The sequence below is a fragment of the Erithacus rubecula genome (assembly GCF_903797595.1).
Source record: "Erithacus rubecula genome assembly, chromosome: 25".
Lineage (NCBI taxonomy): Eukaryota > Metazoa > Chordata > Aves > Passeriformes > Muscicapidae > Erithacus > Erithacus rubecula.
The window spans coordinates 3108930-3132876 of record NC_136677.1 but is presented as its reverse complement, the minus strand read 5'-3'; the positions used below and the strand labels follow the sequence as shown (position 1 = coordinate 3132876).

Genomic DNA, 23947 nt, shown 5'->3' with positions numbered 1-23947 from the left:
GATGCCCTTGCCAATTTTCCACCCCCTGGGGTTATTATTTTTTTTTTTTTGTTGCACCTGTCAAATCCCCAAAAACTGTTTGAAGGGCAAAGACAAGCACCAGGACAAAATATCAAATATGGACCTCTGGGTTTTCCCCACTTGTTCAGGACAGAGAAACACCAGCATTTAATGGTTTCTTTGCTGGGAATTTCAGCATGAAACCCCAAATATTTGGGTCTGAGAATGCAGGAGTTGCACTGAGGAGAAGAAAAATTAATCTACCACGAGAGGGCACAAAGCAGAGATTTTCCAGTTTAGAAAAGTTCCCTTTAGTCCTTGCTATACTCAAAGAGCTCTTTTGCTTCTTTCCCTTCAGGATGCCTCTAAATCCCTTTTCACTCCAGCTGGGAGCACCCAGAGCTCCTGTTCAGCAAATTTTCCAGAGCACACCAGCACAAGTTACAGCTTTAAACATGGAATTGTTTTCCAAATGCTCAACAACAGCACGGGAAAGCAGCTGTGGAGCAGCTCAGCTCTGTGGCACCAGGAACAGCCAAAGGAAGGGATTCACCCAGAACCCAAATGGAGCAAGAATTCTGAGTGCAAAAGGCAGAAAATGACAGAAATTTTCGGGTCATGGTGCAGAGACAGGCGCTCAGTGGGGGAAGGTGCAGAATTCCCCATGAATAGATGATTTCAGAGCTTTGTGCTTAAGGGAAAGGGGCAGATCCAGGGTCCAGCCCGTGGGATCAGGGACCTTTCAGACCTGTGACTGTGCCTGTGTCACCCTTTGTGTCTGCAGTGGTGACTTTCAAAGTGCCCTGCCAACCACTGTCACCCCCCCAGCCTCAGCCATGTGCTGTTGACTCAGTTGTGCCTCCCCCACCCCTTGAAAACACATTTTTTGTTCGTTTGGAGGGTAAGAGGAAGGCAGAAAGATAACACTGCAAAAAAAATTAAAAAAAAAAAAAAAAAAAAAGGCTGTGTTGCAAACGTGCTGATGAAAATCCTTCCTCCCCAAGTGGTTTTGCTGCCCTTGCCTGCCAGAATTCCCATTCTCAGCAGAGAGCTGGGCCCAGCACCTCTGGCAGGATGGATTTGGGGTGCTGAACACGGTGGGTTGGTGTTTCTGCCCTGCTGACCTTGCTCTGCTCTGGAAAATGTTCTATGCAAAGCAGCCACTGCTTTGCTTTGGAAAGCAGCTCAGGCAAAGGAGCTGAAAGATAAGGGGGAGCTCTCTAAAAGATAAGAGGCACCTCTGTAACCTCTCTAAAAGATAAGGGGGAACTTTCTGGGAGCAGTGCCTGGGGATTTTTCCTGCCCTTTTTTCCATCATTTGTTGTGCTGCCCTTGCTCAGTTCACCTCCCCTCCAGTCCTGGGTTTTTCCTGCTCTTTAAAGCACATCCAAGATGTGACTCTGCAAAAGTTTCCTATGGAATCTGTGAGTGAGAATTGCCCAGCCAGAAAAGCTCCTGAAATGATCATTTTCTCTGGGATTTCCTCTGCCAGACACCAGCACAGAGCTCTGGAGGAGCTGTGCCCAACCCAGGCTCCATCACCCACCCTCGGGGACCCTTTTCCTGATGATTCCTGGGAATAAATCACACAGAGAGCTCTGCTGAAATTAACTGAGCTCCTACAGTGCTTGGGGACCCTGAGGGGCAGCAGAGAACATGAGGCTGGACCCACACATTTGTTCAGGGGTGATTTCCAGAGCTGCCTCCATCATCCAGAGTGACAATCAACTCCCTTTTCAATTTAATTTTCAGTGTGAGGAGAAAATGCTGCATAAAGCATGCAACTGCGATAATTCTTTCTTTTTATTCCCCCTTATTTTTTAATTTAATTTTTAATTCCACAAGGAATAGTGCTGATAACTGATAAGTCTCTGCTCCCCTCCCCAAATCCCACCTTGGCCAAAACCTGGAGAGGTTTTGAGCCAAAATCAGCTTTTTAGAAGTTGGGTACTCAAAACTGGTCACAGCCATGCAAAAGTGGCCTGATTTTCACAACTGCTGAGTGCAGTGGGAGCTGGAAAACACATCCTGCTCCTGAGAAAATCAGGTCACTTAATTAGGTGACAAATTATGGCTTAGGTGCTCAGATTTCCTCATGCTGGGTAGCAAGTGTTGGCTGGAGTGTTGTAAAAAAAAAAATAAAATTGTGACTCAGATGAACCAGAAAAGAGGAAAAAGTAAGAAAATAACTCATTTTCCAGAATTTACTAGATGATATCACTGAGTAACCATTTCTGGTGATGCAAAATGGGTTCAGGCAGGGCATGAGAAGCTTTGGGCAGCAGTGCTGGTCCCCTGAGCCCCCCAGTCCCTCCAGCTCTTGGTTTCTGAGATGAAGTGAAGGAAAATCATTTAACAGCACCCAGCAACATGGAATAACCATTTTGGACAGCAAGGCAGATCTTCTGTGCAACTGCAGGTCTGGAGAATTCAGGGAAAAGGAATAATAGCAATGTTTTCCAAACAGGAGGTATTTTATCCAGGAGGAAAAATTAAATGTGTTTGATTGTTCAACCTCAAAGCCCTCCCTGTGACACTCTTCAATGTCAAGGAAAACCTTTCCCCACTCAATCACTGGTTAAACAGGGTGAAATATTGCCAGGAAGCATCTCAGCTAAACAGCTGACCCCAAAATATTCCATCACAATTGGTGTTGCTGCCCTGGCCCACACATTAATGTGTAAATTTTAACCCCAGCCCATTTAATGGCAGACACAGAGCTCTGAGTGCTGCACAGCTTCACTCCTCACTGCTGAAGGATTTTTGGCTTCCTGTCACTTCTGGCTGGGAGAAGAAAAAGGGGAATGTCAATTCAGCCTGGAAATAGATATCAATAAACATAAAATGTAATGGCCAAGTCCCATTTGCTTCAGAGGAAATGACTGTGATGGGGAATGAGGCATTAACAAGAACCTTCAGCCTCAGAAGCACCACAAAAAATCCTCCCTTCTGCTTCCAGTCCAGTTTAAAAAGTGTTTGGCTTTATTCAAGCCCAGCTTAGAAAAGGAGGCAGTGGGGAAACAGCAAGAGCAAGGCATGGGGGGAACAGTTCTGAAATAAAATATAATGCAGATAAAGATCAGCAAAATGTGTCCAAACTTCAGGGGGTTCTGGGATTTCCATTGGCTCATCTTTAATTTCATTAATTGTGCCATCAGCAGAGCTCTGCCTGCAAGAGGGACCCAGCTTTATTTGGAATTTCTGCTCCCAGAGGCTGCAGAAAACAAAACCCAGCAGCAGCCTCAGCCCCACAGGGATTTGGGAATGAGCCCTGGAGGGATGGAGGAGGCAGGGAAGGACCAGCCCTGCCCTTCCATCCCATCCTCAAACCCACACAAAACTCCTTCCCCTGAGCAAAACCCCTCTGAGGGATCAATTCACCACCTGAGTCTTTGGCCCATCAAATATTTCACTGAAAAAAAAAAGATTTTTTTTTTCTTTTTTTTTTTTTTTTTTTAATATGATGGAAGTACTTTGCTCTCCTCATCAGGTCCCACTCACAAGCCTGCCTGACAGGGTAAAATAGGAATTACAGCCCATAATTTATGCCAAATAAGTTTGAAAGAAGGATGTGCTGTCAAACAGAGAGTTTTAGCTTAGCAATACAAAATAAGCACCTTCATTTTTGCTTGTTTGTGCCTGTAAAACATATTTATATAAACATATATTCAACTAACTCTATGTATCTATTTAAAGCTTGGCTTTTTCCATCTCTGTTGGTTGCTGGTAAAAGAATAGAAAGCAAAATGTTGGCTGGCTCCAGGGAATGGGAAAAAAATAGGAATTTTCTGGCTGCAGCAGCTGTTTGGAGCAGATCTGTCAGTGCAGGAGCAGGTCAGGAGCCCAATATTTAAATTTCTCCTTGTTTTACATGTCAGAGTCATGAGGTGGGAGGTCCTGAATTCAAACTCTGCTCTATAACCTACAGTAAAGACATTAAAAATTCTCCACAAATAGTAAAATTCACAGTATTTTTTGTGGGTTTTTTTTTCCAAATTGCCCATTGAGTGACCTTCACAGATTGCTGAGTTTTTGCAGTTTTCATCAATTGTTTATTAACAGCCCAACAAAGGGGAATGTGTCTGTTTCAGGTTTTCACTAAATGGAGGAATGGTTTTGCAAGGAAAATTTCTGTGCATTTAACGGTTTTGTGATGTGGGGAAAAAACACCCAAATTCCTGGGTGCCATGAGCTCCTTAATCATTCTGCACACAAAACCAGCCCCAGGGAGATGCTCTTCCTAAACGTGCTGTGCCCCTCTTGAATTCTCAACATGCAGAATTCACTCAGCCACCCCCAAAAAATTCATGTGATGACGTTTCTGTTCTTATTTGGGTGACCTCCCTGCTATAAATAGGGGCAGGACAGGAAGATATCACCAGGGATCCAGTTCCTGTTTAGGGCAGGGGGTTGGGGATGTTCCTTTTCTGCATCTGGCAAGGAAAAAACAACAAAACCTTGTGGTGTTTTTGTGAGGAGAGCAAGTCTGAGTGTGGCAGGAGAATTAATTTCTCTCCTTTTGCTGAGTTTTCCCTTCATTTCCCTGCCTGATGACAGAGAGAAATCCCTGCTCATGTTGATTTGAATTTCAGCCAAGTTAGAGCTGGTTTTACACCCCAAATCCCCTTGGGGAACGTGCTGTTCCCAACCCCTGAGATCAGCAGATCCCAAAAACACCCAGATCCTGCCTGGAATACAGGAAGCAGAGGGGGAATTCCTGGGAACATGAAGATTGTGAGATCTCTGACTCTGCTGCATCCTGGAGGTCACAAAAATGGAAGGTGCCTGGAAATTCCCTTCCTCCCACTTCCCAAGAGCTGGCTGCTCATTCTCAGCTCTGGAACAGCAAGCAGAGAACAGAGGGAAAATGTGATCACAAATTAATTTGGGAATCATGCTGCTGTATCTTTGCAGTCTCCACAGTTTCAAATGTTCCTTTTTTTAAATTTTTTTTTTTTAATTTTTTTTTCAGAGGACAAGCAAACTGCAGCCTGGCCACAGGAGGTGTAGGAGGAGGATGAAATGATTTTGATGAGCAGAGAATGAAGGCCTGGGCATGTGTCTCTTGCTTTTTGGAGTTATGTAAGATTTTGAAGGCGGATTTCTCTCCCCACATGTGCACCAAGTCATTCCCTAATCCCCTGCTCAGCCAGCTTGTTAAAGCACGAGGAGAGGGAAGTGCAGGCTCTGGGATAAAGGCAGGAATGTAGCAGCATTTGCCATTTTCAGAGGTGCAGGGTTTGAAGGGGAAGCAGGATATTCCTCAGAACAACAGCAGTGCAGTTTTTAGGAGGTGTGGGCTCGTCCAGCTCCTGCAGCCACCCCATGTCCCTGCAGGATGGAGCAGGAACAAGGCACAGCTTTGGGGCTGATTTAAATCTGTCCCACCCCATTAAAATTCCTCTGGCCTTTTCTCCCCTTCAGCTGCAAAGCCCTGTTGTTAGTTTTGCTCCTAATCCTGATATTGGTTTTCTTTTTAATTTCTGGTTTGGATGACATTTGCTGTCTGGCTTCCTGGTTCACTTCCTTTCGCGTCTCTCCCCATGTGCTAATCTAGAAGTGCTGCTCAAACAAGCTCTGAAAATAGCAGGAGGCCTGAAGCTGGGAATTTAAGAAAATGATGTCTCACAATCCCCTAGTAAACCCACAAAATCTGGCAGCACCTCAGCTGCCTGGTTCAGATTCCAAACTGTTATTGCAGGGCTCGGTGAAGGAAGGTGAGGAATAACTGATTTTGCAGAATTGTGACCATCAGTGAAAGAGCCAGAGAGAGTTAATACAAATAAACTCACACAGAACTGGAGCACGTTCAGCAGGGGCTCATCCCTTTCAAAAATCTGATTTTAACAGGGGCCAGAACGCTGCAGTGACCACGAGCTCCTCATCACGGGGAGCAGCTTTCATCTCAGAGCCATTAATCCATTTTTAGCTAGCCAGGAAGACAATGTCCTTGCAAGGAGCCAGGCTGGAGGTTTAAGGATGCTCCAAAGCACCATCTGGAGGCTCAGTGATAGCCAGAAAAGGAAGCAGGGAGAAATGAAGTCCCTGCTCGAGGCAAACGTGGAGCTTTCTCCTCTTTAATGTTCTTCTCCCTCTCCAGGAGATTTGCCACAGCTCTGCTTTTTTTTTTTATCAAGGTGTTCCTCACTGGCACAGCCCCTTTCTCCCACCAGCAGTGGGGGTTGGGGTGATGGAGGTGCCATTGAGAGGAATGTTGGGTTTGTCTTTACAAACCAGCTGTGGGTCTGCTGGTGGATAAAACCAGCACTGAGAGATAAAAGAAACAAGGGGAGGGATTCCACTGATGGATGAATGGGAAAAGAGATTTGCCTTTACAAACAAACTGTGGGTTTGCTGGTAAATGAAATTGGATATTGGAAGATGAAAGAAGCAATGGGGAAAAAACTATGAATTGTATAAGAATTAAAAATTAAAAAGGGGGATTGTACATTAGAGGGGGATCTCAGGTGTCAGGTGTTTGGGCAGTCTGTGCCTCTCAGGTACCTCAGCCCATGGGGAAAGAGAGAGGGAAATTGGGATAAAAGGAGGCTGCATCCTCCAAAAATTGGGGAGATCCCAGGGGAATGGCCCATGGCCTCTCCCTTTATTGGAATAAAGCAAAAGGATCCTCTGTCTCCTTTTTGGACATAAACCCCTGGTGTTTGTGGGTTAATTTTCCTGATCATGGGATTGGGAAGAGGGGCCAGGTGGCTGCTGCTGGCACCCCACGAGTCACCAAGGTCCTGCTGCCACCTTGGCACTGCTGCCTGTCCATGTGCCACATGTGCCCTGTCCCCAGTGCCAGCACAGCCCCCCACACCCCAAACCCAGAGCAGCTCCCTGGGCCCCCTTTCTGCCCCCACTCCCCTGTACATCAAACTTTTTAGTAGATCTTTAGGAAGAGAAGGGAAAAAAAAAACCAAAAAAAAAGAGCCACAAGTAGCACTTTAAAGTGCCAGTGTTAACATTTTCCAGCTTCTTGGGGTTTCAAAACAGGAAGTTTGGGGGCGGTGCAGTTGCACAATTTGCCAGAAGCTGCTGTTCTGTGAAGCTGGTGGCACAGGGCTGTGCCAGGAACTGGAGCCCTGGTGGCCACCAGGGCTGGGACTGGCTGGGATGGTCCCAGCAGGTTCTGATGTGCTGCTGCTGCCCGTGGAGCCCTGTCTGAGCTCCAGACCTGAGCAAAGCTGGCCTCTGGGGGTTCCCCAGGCTGGGAGAGGAAGGAACAGAGATAACACAGCCCAAAGCCTGAAAACAGAGCCCTGAGCTGCTTGGCTGGATCTTGGGAGGAAAGCTGTGATGTGAAATCCCCCCAGGTGAGAGTCCAGCTCTTTGTGTCCTCAGAGCTGGTCTGAGCTTGATCTGATTGACAACAGCAAAATTTAGATTGAGGTTTTGGTCAGGTTGGGTCCTGCACTGCCAAACCCCAGAATCCTGGGGTGGTTTGGGTTGGAAAGGGCCTTGGAGATCATCTGGCTCCAGCAGGGACACCTTGCCCTGCCCCAGGTGCTCCCAGCCCATCCAGGGGCAGCCACAGCTGCTCTGGGAGAGCTTTTCCAGAGCCCACCACCCTCCTGGGGGAAATCCCATCCATAAATCCATTCACTGCTTCAGTCCCTCTCCATCCAGTGAAGAAGAGAATATCCTTGCCAAAAATGAGTGAGCTCAGCCACTCCCATCCCAACATCTGCACTCAGCTTAACTTGATGTTCTTAGCCCTGATCAGTTTTTGCATTATCTGCTGCAATATTCATCCTGAGCCCTCATTTTCCCCCCCAAGTGCTGATTTTTCCCTGCTTTAGGGGCAGTTTCTCCCCACCCTGGGGACTCTCAGAGGTGCTGTGGAAGCTCAGGGCTCCCAGCTCTGCTGAAAAGGCAAACCCTCCAGAGGGAAAATGGGAAGTAGAGGCCTGGCAAGAAGCTAAGCCTGCTCTCACACCTAAAATAGACTCAGCAAAGCAACGAGAAGGAAGTCTAAGAAATTAAGGAAGGTGGAAGGAAGAAGAAGGGTGGGGTGCTGAAATAGTTGGGTCAAAGGCAAGAAGAGAGACTCAAAATAGCCTCCTGCTCTAGACAGCTCTGTTCAGGAAATTTTTGAAGCCTTGTTTTCAGTACTACACGAAACCCACAATATTCCAAATTAGTATTCCTCACTTTTTTTTTTTTTTTATTTTGTCATCGAGAGAAGACCAATATTCATTATGCCAATATTAATTTTATCAATATTCAGATGGGAGATCTGGTCATCGAGAGAAGACCAATATTCATTATGCCAGTATTAATTTTATCAATATTCAGATGGGAGATCTGGCCAAAAAGCCCAAAATGCTGCGGGAAAAGAGGGTTAATGCAGCAGGTGATGGAACTAAACCACCCCCCAAAATAGAATTGGGGCTGGGAGTCCCCTGCTGCTACAAGCTCCGTTTGGGGGTGAGAAAACACACACAGGGCTCAGCCTCTGGCCTCAGAGGTTCTGAAGTGTGTGGTTACAGCACTGAGCTGCAGCTAAAGTCAAAGTTTCCACCAGGGGAAAGAGAAAACAAGTGAGGCAGCAAGCTCTAATCTGAATTTCAGTGTGGGGAGCTGCATTTGGTCTCCTTCAGGTCACTCTGGAGTTCTCAGATGATACAAAAACTATAAAAATGTACAATTTAGCATTGTGTTAACCATGATAAATCAAAAGATCATGTCCAGAATTTAAACTCTAATTCCAGAATAAATATTAAAAATGACCCTGGCTCAGTAATCTGGATTTTTTTTTTTACGTGAGGTGAAGCCAAGAGACTCCAAAAAATTTCAGTCCACACAAGGGAAGGGTTAAAAAAACCCCACATTAAAATAAATATTTTTGAAGCCTAAAAGGGAACAGGAAATGAAGAATTGTGATAAACTGAGAAACAATGAGATAAAGAAGGATCTAAGAACCTAATGAGAAAACTTTACCACAAACTGTGAATATTTCCCTGCATCCTTTCCTGATTTTGTTCTGGCCTGACAGCTTCAAGTGTAGAGCTTTTTACTCCTGTATCTGATCCTGCAGGATATATCAGTGAATTACAAAAAAAAAGCAGTAGGAAGACTTGAATGAGACCTGGATTTAATGATTATCCCTACACCAAAGAATATTTCTGCATTTCTTTAACTCCAAGCATTCCTCACAGGCTCCAGCCCTGCTCTTATGCAAAGCAGGTGCTGCCAGGTTATTGCAAATCAAGGATTTGGGTCCTTCCAGCACCATTTCCAAAGATTTTAAACCAAATGTTTGCTGTGATAAAAGGAACTTTGTTCAGCTCCCTGAAAACCTGGGGATTTGGTGCTGGCAAGAGCACAGGGGTGTGTTTGCTCCCAAAAATCCCCTGAAGCAGCAAAGCTCTGGCAAAACCCCCAGCCCAGCACATCCCACTCCATCCCCTCAGCACAGGATCCTCCCTGACCCACTTCATGGCTTTATTTAATTAAAAAATTCCTCAATCCATAAAGAATCACCCAGCACTGCTCACCCCAGGGCTTCATTCTTGTGTTTGTGGGGGGAAAAACTTCACCTGCCTGTGCCCCAAATGTTGAACCCTAAAATGATTCTGCAGCTTTGTCAGAGACCTCAGCAGGGCACAGCCATGGGCAGATTATAAAATGCCAGCTCAGCAAATCTGTAATTATCATTTCAGTCTCAGCTGAGCCACCTGGGTAAACATCAGCCTTAAAAAGTGCCCAGGGATTGCCAGGGCTCCAGCCCTGCTGAAATCCTGAAATCCAGTTTTACAGCACTCACCATCAAGGTGTTCAGCTCCAATTCTGGTTTTGTATCCAGAATAAACTTGATGTGGGTACTACAATCTAATGAAATCTCCTTTCCCCCCTTCTTTCACCATTATAATTTCAATTTTTGACACTTTAGACATGGCAGCAATGGGTTGGGAATAGATGAGGGCAGAATCCTCATTCCTTTTGATGATTTGGGTATTATAATCCAATGAAACTTCCTTTTCCCCTCCTCTCACCATGATAATTTTAATTTTTGACACTTAAGAGGTGGCAACAATGGGATGGGAATAAATAAGGATAGAATCCTCCTTCCATTTTATGATGTGGGCACTACAATCTAATGAAACTTCCTTTTCCCCTCCTCTCACCATGATAATTTTAATTTTTGACACTTAAGAGGCAGCAGCAACGGGGTGGGAATAGACAAGGATAGAATTCTCATTCTTTTTTTCCTAAGAAAAATTTGTGTGTGTGAGGATCAGAGGCACAGCCTGTCCTGCCCTCCACATCCTTTATCCAGATCCTTGGCCAAGATTTCCATGGATGTCCTGTGATTGCTTGGCTTCCTAAATAATGGGAGATTTGGGGTTTCCCCTCAGCTCAGACCTTTCCCCAGGAGGATTCCCAGCTGAGCTGAGCTGCCTGAGCATTAAGTGGCTTTTCCTGTGGATTTTCCCTCTTTTCCCAGGCACCAAGCCCAGCTCACACCTCATCCTAGCACCTCACCAGCACAGGGGACACATCCCCTCCCCTTGCCAGGGCTGTGTGGGATGGCAGCCCTTGGCTGCTCTCCTTGGAGCCCTCGTTATGCAGGCTGAGCCCTGCAGACAGACAGACAGACAGACAGACAGACACCCCTCCAGCAGCAGCACCTCATTTCCAGAGCTCAGCTCTCCCCCACACTCAGTGAGTGCTGCTGTGGGGGTGTGATGCTAAAATTATTCATGGGGGGGGGGGGGGAAAAAATCAACTTTTACAACTGAGAGCTGAGCCCCATCTTCTCTGGGTTTTTGTGTGTGGCTGATATCTGGAAATCAGCCTGAGAAATTTCCTGAGCACAGCAGGAGCCTCTTGTTCCATCTTTTGCAGACTCTCTTTCCATCCTGCTGAGGATTCCAGCCTGTCATGGGATGGAATCTCTGATCCAGGGACAATTCCAGCCTGTCCTGGGATGGAATCCCTGATCCAGGGACAATTCCAGCCTGTCCTGGGATGGAATCCCTGATCCAGGGACAATTCCAGCCTGTCCTGGGATGGAATCTCTGATCCAGGGATAATTCCAGCCTGTCCTGGGATGGAATCCCTGATATAGGGATAATTCCAGCCTGTCCTGGGATGGAATCCCTGATATAGGGACAATTCCAGCCTGTCCTGGGATGGAATCCCTGATCCAGGGATAATTCCAGCCTGTTCTGGGATGGAATCCCTGATCCAAGGACAATTCCAGCCTGTCATGGGATGGAATCTCTGATCCAGGGACAATTCCAGCCTGTTCTGGGATGGAATCCCTGATCCAGGGACAATTCCAGCCAGGCACTGGCACTAACAGCAGCTTTAGGAAGGAGGAAAATTGCAGTGTTGCTACTTCAAAATAATAATCAGCAGCTCTGCCACAGCTGCAGGGCAGAGGGAGGGTTTGTAGGAAATGCTGCCCTGGGAAAGGCAGAGAGCAGAATGTGTGTCCCAGCAGGAGAAACGTGCCAGCTCCAGCAGAGGGCTGTGAGAAATCAGCCAAGGGTGCAGGTAAAGAGTCCCAGGAGCAGCTTTGGGGGTGCACAGACAGGAGAGAGCTCAGCTCTGCCTCCCCCTGCTCTCCCAAGCTGCTCCCACCTCCCAAAAAAAAACCCTGGAAGGACAAAACAGGAGCCTGCACCAAATGAGGGTTGCTCTGTGTGTGCAGGAGCCTCTGCTGTGCTTCCCCACATCCCTGGGGCAGGTCAGGATCTCAGGCTGCAGCTGAAACCAGAGCCTTTTCTTCAGTGCAATCCTCTTTGTTCTGCAGCTCAACATCTCCTGCCTTCCCCCAGCAAAGCACCTTGGCAAACCAGGTGCAAACAAATCACCTGGAGTGAATTACAGGCTCAATTCTGGCTTTAGCATTTGGGTTTTTGGGGATTTTTTTTTGGCTGCTGAGCCCAGCTCTGCCTGGATTCCTGGCTGGGAATGGTCCATCCTGAGCTGCACAGAGACCTCAAACCTTCCACAAGAGCTCAGCATCAGCCTGATTTTGCTCCCAGTGGCATTGAATGAGGCAGAATTAGGCTGGAGCTGCTGAAAGCTCTATCCTATCTTCCTCTAGCTGGAGTTGCCTAAAAATAAGGAGTCCAATTAAATCTACAGCAGTACAAAGTATGAGGGAATGTATAATTAATTTAAAAAAAATCAAAGGCTGTCTTACAGCACTGATCAGCATTTAGCAATGCTGCCACCAGCTCTTACTCTCTTCATTCTTCCTTTTTAATCAGTGATTATTGTTGGATCTCCTGACAGTGTGATCACATATTCTGCTGCTGTTTCAACAACTGGGAGCTGTAAAAGCTACAGGAGGAGAATGAGAGAGGGAAAAATTTAATACCCAGCCCAGCCCTGGTCCCTGACATTTAACTGGAGCCCTGATAGTGGTGAAAAATAAAAATTTTGCTCGCTGTGGTTGTCAAGGCTTTCATTTTCAGCACAGCCCTGATGAGAAACTAAAAGCTGAGAGAAGAAATTGCATGTCCAAGGTCATCTCTGTCCTTATTGCTGTTTTTCTGCATCCAGCACTCCCCCAAAAAAAAAAAAGATTTTTTTTTTTTTCCCATTTCCTGATGGCAATTCTGGCTGAATCCCTTCCTTTGTGGCTGTGGCCACATTTCCCCAATTTTCCATTTTCTGGTGCCATTTTTGGCTGAATTTCCTCCTTTGTGGCACAATTCAAAGCCTCCTGCCACAGCAAGGACAGAAGTTTTGCCTGGAGGAAATTCTGATGGGAAAATGACTCCAAAAAGCAGCAGTGTTGTGTTATGTTATCCCAAGGTTCCTTCACAAAAATCATAGTGTAAGGCAGAAAAGAAATAATTTGTTGAAATCTATTTTTGGGGGGTTTTTTTTGACAGACTTTTGGGATTTTTTGGGGGGGAATTTTTGGCTATTTATTGGGGGATTTTTGGAGGATTTAAAAAAATTTTTTGGGGGAATTTTGGTATTTTTTTGGGAATTCTTTGGGATTTGTTGAGGATTTTTTAGGTGAATTTTGAAGGGATTTGGGGGAATTTTTTGCAATGAGTTATATACCAAATTCCTGAATAATTTTTCAGAATAGTTGAGAGAGAAACTATCCCCTGCACTCCCCAGGGGGAGGATCTCTCACCTCAAGCCAGGAAATCAACTTTTACACCTGACTCACCATTTCTTTATCCTCAACTAAATATCTTCTGAAAAAAACCCCAAAACCCCAAATTATTAGGGAAAGATCAGGCATCCCAAAGTGAAATTCAGGGAGAAGGTCTGTCCCTGCTCAAGGAGGACAAAAAGAGATCTCAGAGTTCTCAGGAGAATTTTATTTGTACAAACATCAGCCCTGGACTGTGTTAGAGTTCTTCTGCCTTTTAAACAGAAAAAAAAATAAACTTTTCAGTTTAAAACATAATTTCTTGCTTTATTTAATATTCTGCTTAGTGCATTTCTGAAGGATCACCCCTCCCAGTAGATTTCCAGGATCCAGCTCTGCTGCTGTCACATTTAAAAATAAAGATTTCTACAAGAGTTTTTTTTTTAAATGTAAGGAAGAGTCATTTTTATTTCTCTGCTGCCTTTGCTGACTGGGCACTGGTTTCCAGCTCTAGGCTGCTGCTCTGAACTACACATTTGAAGTTATTTTTGAAATGTGTTATTACCCTGAAGTTGCATCTCTCTCCCTTTTTGATGCATAATTTAGATTTTAGCCTCTCATAAATTACATGCCTAAGGAACTGCTGATGCTTCTGGGGACAAAAAAAAAAAAAACCAAAACAACTCCAACAACAATAATAAAACTGCACAAAGTATTCTTTGTGGAGAGTGTTCTGGATATGAACACATTTATGCTTCTCTGAGTTTTCCCCTATTTTTGTCTCTGGGATGTTTGCACAAATACAGAACTTCTATTGTTGGCTGATTCACGCAGATCAGGGAGATTTGTGAATTCTCCCATCAGCTGCAGCAGGAAATCACAGCCCTCTGTGGATGGATGGAGCAGAGAAGGAATAAAATCAATTTGTTTTTTTCTAATGGAGGAGCTTCTTCCTTGCAGAGCAGAAAATCTCCAGGAAAAACTGGATTATTAAAGCAGTGAGGGGGTTTGAGTGCTGTTTGGATTTGGTTCTATTCTGCTGCTTGATGTTGACAAATCTTATTTATTTTTGGGTGCATTTCATCCTCTGCTCAAAATAGAGGTAGGGAGGTCTTTGCCTCTTGTTGCTTTTCTTTGGGTTACAGAGAATTCTTCCAAAAGCTGCTGAAAAAAATTCCAAATGGTTCCCAAATTGTTCTGGCCTTGCTATTTGTAATTAAAGGTGTGAGCATTTTGGATAAGTTTATAAAATGTCACAGCTCCCTGCTTCAAATCAGTAATTCCAAGCCTGGAGTTGATTAAAATCAGGGAAAAGAAACTTTCTGTTCTGGAGATTTCTGAAATCTCTTCATTGTACCTGAGTAATTGTAGCTGAGTTCATCTGCTGCTCCTGAGGTTAAAAAAAAGAAATTATTGCCTGGAATTATCTAGCCAAGGAAAACTTAGATACTCAGGGGGGATGGGAAAAAAAAGTCAAAAAATGGGATGTTTTCCTGAGTATTGGAGACAACATCAGCAGGTCTTTAAGTGTGTAATTTATAAGGGAAATGATTCAAATGAAATTAGGCACTTTAAAAAATCAGCAAAGTGTTGAGGGCATAATAACCTCTGAAGAATTTTAAAAGCCTTTTCACATTCATATTATTCCAGTTATTCACTCCTGTAATTTTATCTTTTATTTATTTATTTATTTATTTTGTTGTTGCTGTTTTAATGGCACAGCTCCTAATATCAAGTGATTATTTGAGAATCAATGAGTTTCCATTAGAAAAGGAAAAAAGTCAATCTTGTCTGGCAAGAAAAGCTTAAAAAAACAACTTCAGTGTGTCCTAAATCCTTATTTAAAAAAATTAAAATAATCAAGTTTTAATAATTAAATCTCATTGTCTTTAAACCAGGCTCTGTCCTGAGCCAAACCTTGAGTTTTGCAGATTTCTGTGGGAGTAGCTACAGGATGGAAAGAAAAAGAAACTCAGAAACTCCAACCCTAAAACTTTGTGGCAGTTCCCCAAAATTATGAAAAATATGAAAACTCGATGTCAATTTCTGTGAGGATGTGGCTGAATTTCTGTGCCATTAATTGGAAGAGCTCCAAGAGCATTTTTGGGGTGATCCACCACCATGGAAAAACCTCCTCATTAGAGTTCCCATCATTTTGCTCCTCTCCTATCAATGTGAATTGAATTATTTCAGACATTTCCCACACAGAAAAATCTTCCTTGATGTTTCTTAAAGCTTTTGGCTTCTTGCAGCAGCTAAAACCAGGAACCCAAAATCTTGGCTAAAAGCCAAACCAGTGACAGCATCACACCTTGTCCAAATCCACGAGGATTAAGCACTTTATGAAACCTGAAAAATCCAATTTTTCCCTATCTGAAACCCAACACACAATTTTTGCCAGCGTGGAGAAAAGGTGAAATTTCCCAACTGGGATTTATTTTTAGGGGATTTGATGCCAACAGAAAAATTCTGCTCAATCTTTGTGCCGAGCATTTCAACCTCACCTTATCTTTGTGATGGGAATTTGGGGTGCTGGGAGGTCACCTGGGGTTTGGGGAAAAGGTGACAGCACAACCCCAAACGCCACCAACACTGGAATCTGCTTCAAAAGGGACTGGAACAATGCAAAGCTTTCAGTAATCAGCAAATGCCGCTGCCTCTCCCTAATCTGGGTGCCAAGAGCTGTGCCTGCCCTACAATGGCTGCATTGTTCTTGCAGCCTGCAGGCGAAAATGGATTTTGGTAACTGCTGCACTTTACAACACAATTGTCTGCTGACAGTTATTCTAGCAGGGTTTTAACTCCTCTTTTTTTTGGAACCTCTTCCAAAAAAAAAAAAAAAAAGTGTTTTTTAGTTTTTTAGTTTGTTGGTTTTTTTTTTTTTTCCCCACGAAGAACAGAAAGGAACCTAAAGCTACGACTCTCGGGTGTTAGATAACATGTAAATGATGGTGAGTCATAGTGGAAAATCGTAGATAAAAATTGCACAAAGGCTTATTTAAGCACCGTCTCATGATTCCTTCCCTGTGCCTGAGCGTGTGAGATGTACTCACACACACACTCCAGAATAATGCTACTATTTGTCCATCCCTCTGCCCTGCAGCTGCCTTGGAAGAGAGATGAGATGCAGAATAAAAATGTACATTTGTGTCCATATTCCTATTTTCATCTCCATCTCACATTCTCCACCGAGGCACGGATGGAGCCTGGACCAGCTTTAATCACCAACACCCCAATTCCCACCCTTTTTGTCATGGGAAAACTTTTTGCTGGGTTATTCTTAATTTACAGCCTGGAAAACATGCTGGGTGATGCAAAGAACCCAAAACTGGGGATGGATTCCAAGGGATGATTCCCAGATTTCACTGTTTGGAAAGAAGGTCAGGACAGGCCTGATGTGAATTGTGGCAGGAAACACTGAGAAAAAGGTGCTGGTTTTATTTTTTTCCCCTCTGTGCATGTGGTATTTCTGTAATTCAAACTCCAGCAGCAGCCAAACTCTGAAAACAAACCCTAAAGAAGAGCCAAATATGTCAGTAGGATTTGGAGAGCAATTCCAGCAGTGCCTGAGAGTTTAGGGATGGGAGATATTCCTTCCTCCTGAATCTGAAACCTGCCTGAAGTCCTGGGCTAAGGAAACACCCAGGGAGGAGACAGCAACAGCTTGGCCAAAACAAAAAAAATATTGAATTCCTGAAGGACACAGGTTCACAAATAAGAGCCAGAAACCATTTCTGGATTTCTGGAGAAAGGCTGAAAAAGTGCATTATGCTGTCGAGAAGAGTTTCCATCTTCCTCATCCTGCCTGGCTCCCCACAGCCCAGAATTGCTCCCAGTAGGATTTTTTATTTCCCATCAGCTCAGCTCTGGAGGCTGCAGGACCAGGGCCAGTGAGCTCACAATTAGAAATGTTCTTGCTAATGCTCACCCATCATTTGTCTGCTTATTTTCATGCATTAGCTTTTATGAGCTTCACCTTAATTGCATTCCCTTCTGGCTGCTCAGGGAAGGGATTTTTTTTTTTTTCTTTTTCTTTTCTTGGATTGAAAGCAGAGTTTGGAGCCAGAGTCCTGGGAGCATCATCATCATCATCACAGCACTGGGATCACAGCCCTGTCACTCACACAATGCCCATTTTATTCCTGCCATTCCCTCTGATTTCCTTGTTTTTCCCTGCTGGAGGTGCCTCAGTGAAATCTTGGCCATTCTTTTCTCCCCCAGCTGGGATTTTCACTCTTCCCAAATCCCAAGCACCTTGCTCTGCCAAGATCTGCCTTGCTCAGCTTCTTCCTCCTCCTCTGAAAACCCCATCCCTGAAAGGATTCCTGAGTCCAAGCTCATTTATAAAATCCGTGCTGGAGTGGAGCTCAGTCACTCCCAGAGGAAAGAACCAGTTTGGTGTATCACAGGGGCTCATATTGCTGTTTTTTTAGGAATTCTGGATGGACAGCCCAGCACTCCCACCTCTGTGCAGGATGAGGAAGCAGCCAGAGCCTCCTGCACTCCCATCCTTGTGGGGAGGGGATTATTTCAGCAAAGAGCATCAAGAAATGGCTGAGCAGAGCTCAGCAGCCTGTGACCTGCTGGCAGGAGGAGAATTTTTGGATCTGCCAGTGAATATCAGAGCAGCTCGTGAGGAAGCAAAATTTCCCTCCTTTGTCCCATGGAATATCTGTGAGGATGGATCAAGCTGATTTGGATTTGAAGGAGCTAGAGCTCCTTATAACACTGACATTCTCCAAATTTTAAAGATTTTCTAATTAACCTGAAGAATTGCTTTCAAAACAATGAGCATTTTGGATAATAAAGCAGCCAGCCCTGATGTGGCTGTGCTGGATGTTTCCCCATCCTCAGCAGGGTGTGGGGGAAAGGCAGAAAAAGAGTCCTGGGCTCATTTTAGGTTTAGGGGAAGCAGCCAGAAATACACAAATACACATTACAGATCACAAATCACAAAATACATCACAAACACAAAGCAAGGGCCATTTCAGGAATGACATTGAGCTTTCACAGGATGTGGCTCTTCTTGGTGCAGGAGCCTCAGCTCCTTCTCACCCAGACCTCAAATGGATTATTCAATCCTCCAGGAACTTTCTAAAAAAGGAGAAAATCTGAGATTTTTTTTTTTCTCCCTCAGAGTCTCATTGATTTTTATTTATCATTGCTATTTGCCTGATTTTCCCTGAAATTTCATCCCACTCACACTGAAGTGGCAAAATTTAGATCTTTGGGTTTGGTTGAGAATCAAAGAATCCCCAAATTGGTTTGGGACCTTAAAAAGAATTTAATTCATTTCCTGCCATGAGCAGGGACACCTTCCACTATCCCAGGGTGCTCCAAACCCCATCCTTGCCAGGGCCTCACCATAAAGAATTTATTGCATATATCAAACCTAAGTTTTCCCTCTTCCAAATTAAAAAAATTAGGAGAGGAAATAGAAGGTGGCAGAGGAGCTAAAAAGACTTCAAAAGTGCCTGTGTACAGGCAGAGCTGGAAAAAAAACCCAAAAGTGCCTGTGCAGAGCAGGGGAGGCTGAAAAACCCCAAAAATGGCTGTGCAGAGCAGGGGGGATGAAAAAACCCCAAAAGTGCCTGTGCAGAGCAGGGGGGATGAAAAAACCCCAAAAGTGCCTGTGCAGAGCAGGGGGGATGAAAAAAAAAACCCCAAAAGTGCCTGTGCAGAGCAGGGGGGATAAAAAAAAAACCCAAAATTGGCTGTGCAGAGCAGGGGGGATGAAAAAACCCCAAAAGTGCCTGTGTAGAGCAGGGGGGATGAAAAAAAAACCCCAAAAGTGCCTGTGCAGAGCAGGGGGGATGAAAAACTCCAAAAATGGCTGTGCAGAGCAGGGGGGATGAAAAAACCCCAAAAGTGCCTGTGCAGAGCAGGGGGGATGAAAAACCCCAAAAATGCCTGTGCAGAGCAGGGGGGATGCAAGTATCAGCTTCACCCCCCAGCTGCCTCCCCCACACAACTTGAAATAACCTGCAATAATTTATTGAGTTATTGAATTTACTGAAGTGTGTCTGAGTTGCAGTTAGATATTTAATGACTCCAAGGGATGGCATTTTGGAATCCAGGTGGATTTTTCATCATTGGAGGGGAAGCAGCTCCCACCCCCAATTTCCTGATTTTGTTTTTTTTTTTTTTTCCTGAATCTTTGCAGAGCTGAGTTGAAGCCCAGGCTGCTGTCTCAGGTAGTTGTTACCCTCATTAACAGAGAGAAAAGCACAGCACACAAATGGGTTCAGCAGCTAAACTTAGCACACAGTAATTCAGGGAGAGAACAAGGAATGAGATAATTCTCCCATCCTGCTTGCTGAGTATTAAATGGAAATTAAAATAATAATAATAAAAAAAAGTCTCATTTTCCTTCTGCTCCTGCTCTTTGTTGCCTCAGGCATTGTTTTTTTGTGGATAAAGAGTTAAGTAGAAATGTTGATGGCACAATGCTGGGGACATCCTTTAGAAAGGAGGGGTAGGAGGAAGGACACAGAGGAAAATTTCATGTTGGAATTATCCAGGTTCACTGGGGATGGAATCACCTGGCTGAGTCACATTCTGAATGTTGTGAAGAGTTCAAAGCCCTGGATTTGTCTCTCCTTTTCTCTAAAGCCTTTTTGCTGTGACAACAGCCACAGGAAATTCTGATTTTCATATTTAGCATATCAGCACCTTTGCAGTGCTAATTTGGGTTTTATCAGGAATATCCTTGAATGTGTTTTGTTTTTATTTTAATGGGCTCGTTTTGACCTTGCAACAGGGCAGGAGAGATGAGAAAACCAAGTTTTTGCATCAGGACTGAACTGTAAGAGAGAAAAGGGGATGAAAGACCCAACAAACTTCTTTGGTGGTTTCTGTGCTCACAGTTTGGTATGGACAGGACACCCCAAAAACAGGAGAGGATTTCATCTCAGACTTTTGGCATCATTTTCCTCATCCCCCTGAACCATTCAGGTTGGAAAAGAGCTGTGAGATCACTGAGTCCAATCCTCCCCAGGCCCCCACTGACCATGTCCCCAAGTGCCACTTTTATAATTCCACCTGCTCCTTTCTGCCTCAAAACCAGGATTTAGTGCCTGGCATTCACCCAGAGGTAGGAACAAATGATCTTTAATGTTCCTCCCAACCCAAACCACCCCGTGGTTCTGTGATTCTGGAGCAGGCACAAGTCTGGGATGCACTGGGGATGTCCCCATATGGCACAAATCCCCCCCAGCCTGGTGTTCTGCAGCCAAGATGTGACATTTGGGCAGCCCTGCCCTGGGAGTGTTTCCTCCTTGCAGCTGAGTAGGAAACACTCAAAGAACCACTTCCTGTGCTGTCGGTGGGGTGAGATGAAAGCTGCTGGGAGTTTTGCATTTCTCCGAGCCCTGAAGCCTCAGCAGAGAGCAAACAGCACGTGGCACCAGCACTGTGCTACCAGAGGGAATCTCCTGATCTTTAAAGCACCATTTCCCCCTGTTTACAGAGCAAAAAAACACAATTACAGCCCCCAGGCTGACAATTCCCAACACCACAACTCCCCAAAGCAAACCCAAGAGCTTCTAATTTCTGAGAAGCCAGAGAAATGCTCTTTTAAAGGCACAACACCTGAGCAGGGTGTCAGCTCACACTGGAACAAAGCAGGAACTCCAGCCCTGGCAGCTCTGAGCCTCCTCCTGCTTCCACTCCCTTCCCTGGTGGCAGATGGCAGCTTGGCAGGGGTGTTAAATCTGCTTTCTGCTGCTTCTTGGGATGCTCCATCCTTTTCCAAACCATCCACCTTCACTAAACAGCCCAACAGTCAAGAGACTGAAATGTGACTGGGGGTAAAAAAATAAAAAATTAAAGTGACACCACCTACATCCCCCCAACCCCCTCTCAAATAAACAGGATTGTTTACTACGTTTTCTCATGTCTTTTGTCAGTTTGAGAGCTGAACTCTGTGTGCTGTTCACAGCCAGGAATGCTGAAATATTCAGGGTGGGAGATGCCCTGATTTTCTTCAGGCTGTTTGTTCACAGGATGAGGCAAAATCCCTGCCCTGAAGTGCTTAAACAGGAGGGAATAAACATTCCATGGGACAGAGGATGGAATAAACCATCTTTAGGACCCCTTAACTCCTAGACAAAGTGGGTCAGATGCACTGCAGGTCTCAGGTGCTGTTATTAAATTTTCCACTCCCAAAGCAGTGAGGTTTCTGCAGCAGCAGCATCATTTTGAGTTTTCCCCTTTGCCCAAAGCTTGGCTGTGTCTGGGAGGCTCCAGCTGCCTGACAAGCCACCAAGGAGGCAAATCCAGAAGGGCTCCAGCTGCTGTGTGGGATTGAAAGCCAAGCTGGAGGCTGGAGCTTGCAGCACCCTTAGGGACAGGGGGATGGGGATTTGGGGAGCAGCTTTCACCCAGGACACCCCAGCCTGTCCCCCCAACACCCTTCTCTGTGAAACACCCTGAGGTTTTTGCGTAAAACACTTTTTGTTTTTGTGTTTTTTTTTTTTCCAGTGGAAATGTTAGAAATAAGCAGAGGGGCTTATTGTGCAAACACTGAGGGCTGCACACACTCCAAGCCCAGTGTCAGATGTGTGCAGGATGTGACTGGGGGCTGGGTGGGGGACAGTTATCAAATGCCCTGATATTTGGTCACTCACATGACTCTCAGCTTCGCTCCAGATCTGAAAATTGAGACCTGTGTGTGTGACTTTTTCCATGCTGTCAGCAGCTGAGCCTGGTGTCAGCTCTGAGCTGCACCTGCTCAGAGCACAGCCCCAGGGCAGCCTCAAACTCTGCTCAGCCCATCTCAGGGCAGATCCTGCCCTCCCAGGCCTGCAGGGAGAACTTTTGGGTTTAATCCCAGCACCTGGTGTGCAGTTGGTTGCAGAATAAAGGTTCACTCATCCCAAACATGCAGATCTTCACATCAAAGTGCTTCTGCCCCAACCCTTCTGGGTGGAACCTCATCTCCACAGTCCTGCTCTTGTCCCTGGGCTTTCTGGCCTCTCATGATTTTCCTGCAAGGTCAGGGGAAATCCTCTTGCAGTGGGTCTGTTCTGAAGGAAGAGGGATGGAAGGCAGCTGTGCTCACCTGGCTGAGCCCTTGGAACAGGCTCTGAGCCTGTGTCAGGATGAATGAGCAAACAGGAGAGGCACAGCTGGATGGAAGGAGCTTTCCCAGCCACACAGCAGCACCTTGATCTGGCACAAGTGCTATCCCAGCTGTTTTCTGCTCTCAGCCACCTCTGGAGGCTGTGGCCTTCCCCTCCAGGTCAGAGGAAATGGGGTGGCAGGGATCCCAGCGAGGTCACAGCTTGGATCTGGCTCACTGTGAGCCCTCCCAGCTCCCTGGGCTGCAGCTGTCAGCCCACATGGGGCTCTTTTCTCCTGGAGAACGGGGCAGAATTTCCTCCCAATATTCCTGAATTGCTTCCCCTCCACTTCCAATTCACTGTTATCACCCATCCAAGAACAAGCTCAGCCAAGAATCCAAGGAACTAAGAGCTGGGATTTGCTGTATCACACTGCCCTGTAAACTGGTTTTTAACTCTGTTCATCCCAGGGTTGGCTCCCAGCAGAGCCTCATGACTGATAATGGCTCACTCCTGCTCTTGCTGGATAATTTCTGGGGTGTTCCAGCAAGGCTGAGTTCTGAGTATTTAACAGTGAAGTGTGACATGGCCATGCTGGAGAACAGGGGAATACCAGGCAGATAAGAGTCTCACACTGAAATGTTAAGATAATTTATCTAAAAGGGAGGAGGGGGATTTCCCACTTCTGCTAAATGCCTTTTGGCTTGCCATCAAGAGGGAATTAAGCTCAATAATACCCACCAACATCTTGCTTGCAGCAACTTGTGTCCTCAGATCCCTCCTTCTTCAAAAATCAGTAAGATTGAACTGTAGATTTTAAACTGCACTGGTTAGGATTTAATTACAAGCCAGATCTCTGCTCCCATTGATTTCATGTGTCTTTGCAATAATCTTTGAGATCTGCATTACACTCCTGCCCTCAGCCTGGTACCTGATGGGAAATGCCCAGCCCAGATGAACCAGGACTTTGTTAATTCCTTCTGAAGGCCTGGGTTTAAATCTATCTGACCCAGCTGTCAAAACTCGCACTAAGATTAATAACTAAACTCTTCCAAATGCATTTCAAAGAGTTGAGGCCATGTCCATGCTTTCTTCAAGGTCTCTCAATAAAAATATAAGAGCAGCACCCACACAGGTGTTTGAGAAAAGCAGAAGTTTGACTTTATTTTACCAATAAAACTCAGCCCTCTCTGCTGAGCCACAACTCAGGTTTGGATGCTTCTAAATGTGGCTTAAACCTCCTAAAATAAAAGTTTATGAGTCTTGGGCATCCTCTGGAGTTGATGCAGATCTTTATTCAGACAACTTGAGATCTGAGCTGGAAAGGTTTTGTGCTCAAAAACAGAAGCAAACACTCTGGAAGATGAAAGACTGAGTGGTGGGACTTACTGGCAAACGTCATGGTTCAAGTACACATGCAATAGTAAAGGAAAATTAGAATTAGGATTGGCTAACAGAAATGTTAATGAATGTGCAAAGGTGAAATTTATTCATCAAGCTGCTACGAGTGTGGTCAGTGTGACCTACAAATATGTTGTGGGACAGGTTTGTGTTTCCTTTGCACACAATTTCCTGGTGGCTGAACCATTTCACCCCCACAGATCCTCCATGATCATTCACTGGGTGACTGAGATGCCTTTTTCAGTTTTATTGCATGATATTTGTCATCAGTCTCGTGTTCTTTTCCAAACCAACAAGCTCTCATGGTTTCTACTTCTTATTCTGATGGTTTGTACTGCAGAGAGGGGGGGAAAAAAATAAAGAAGAAAGCAAACCACACATTGGCCACAAATGGCTGCTTAATTTCATATAT

At 45.1% G+C, this 23947-nt stretch overlaps 1 protein-coding gene across 1 annotated transcript in view; it reads right to left on the bottom strand.

Annotated features, from left to right (window-relative positions):
- UBASH3B (ubiquitin associated and SH3 domain containing B) overlaps positions 1-23947 on the bottom strand; it is a 57885-nt gene that overhangs the window by 18297 nt on the left and 15641 nt on the right. The window lies entirely within an intron of this gene.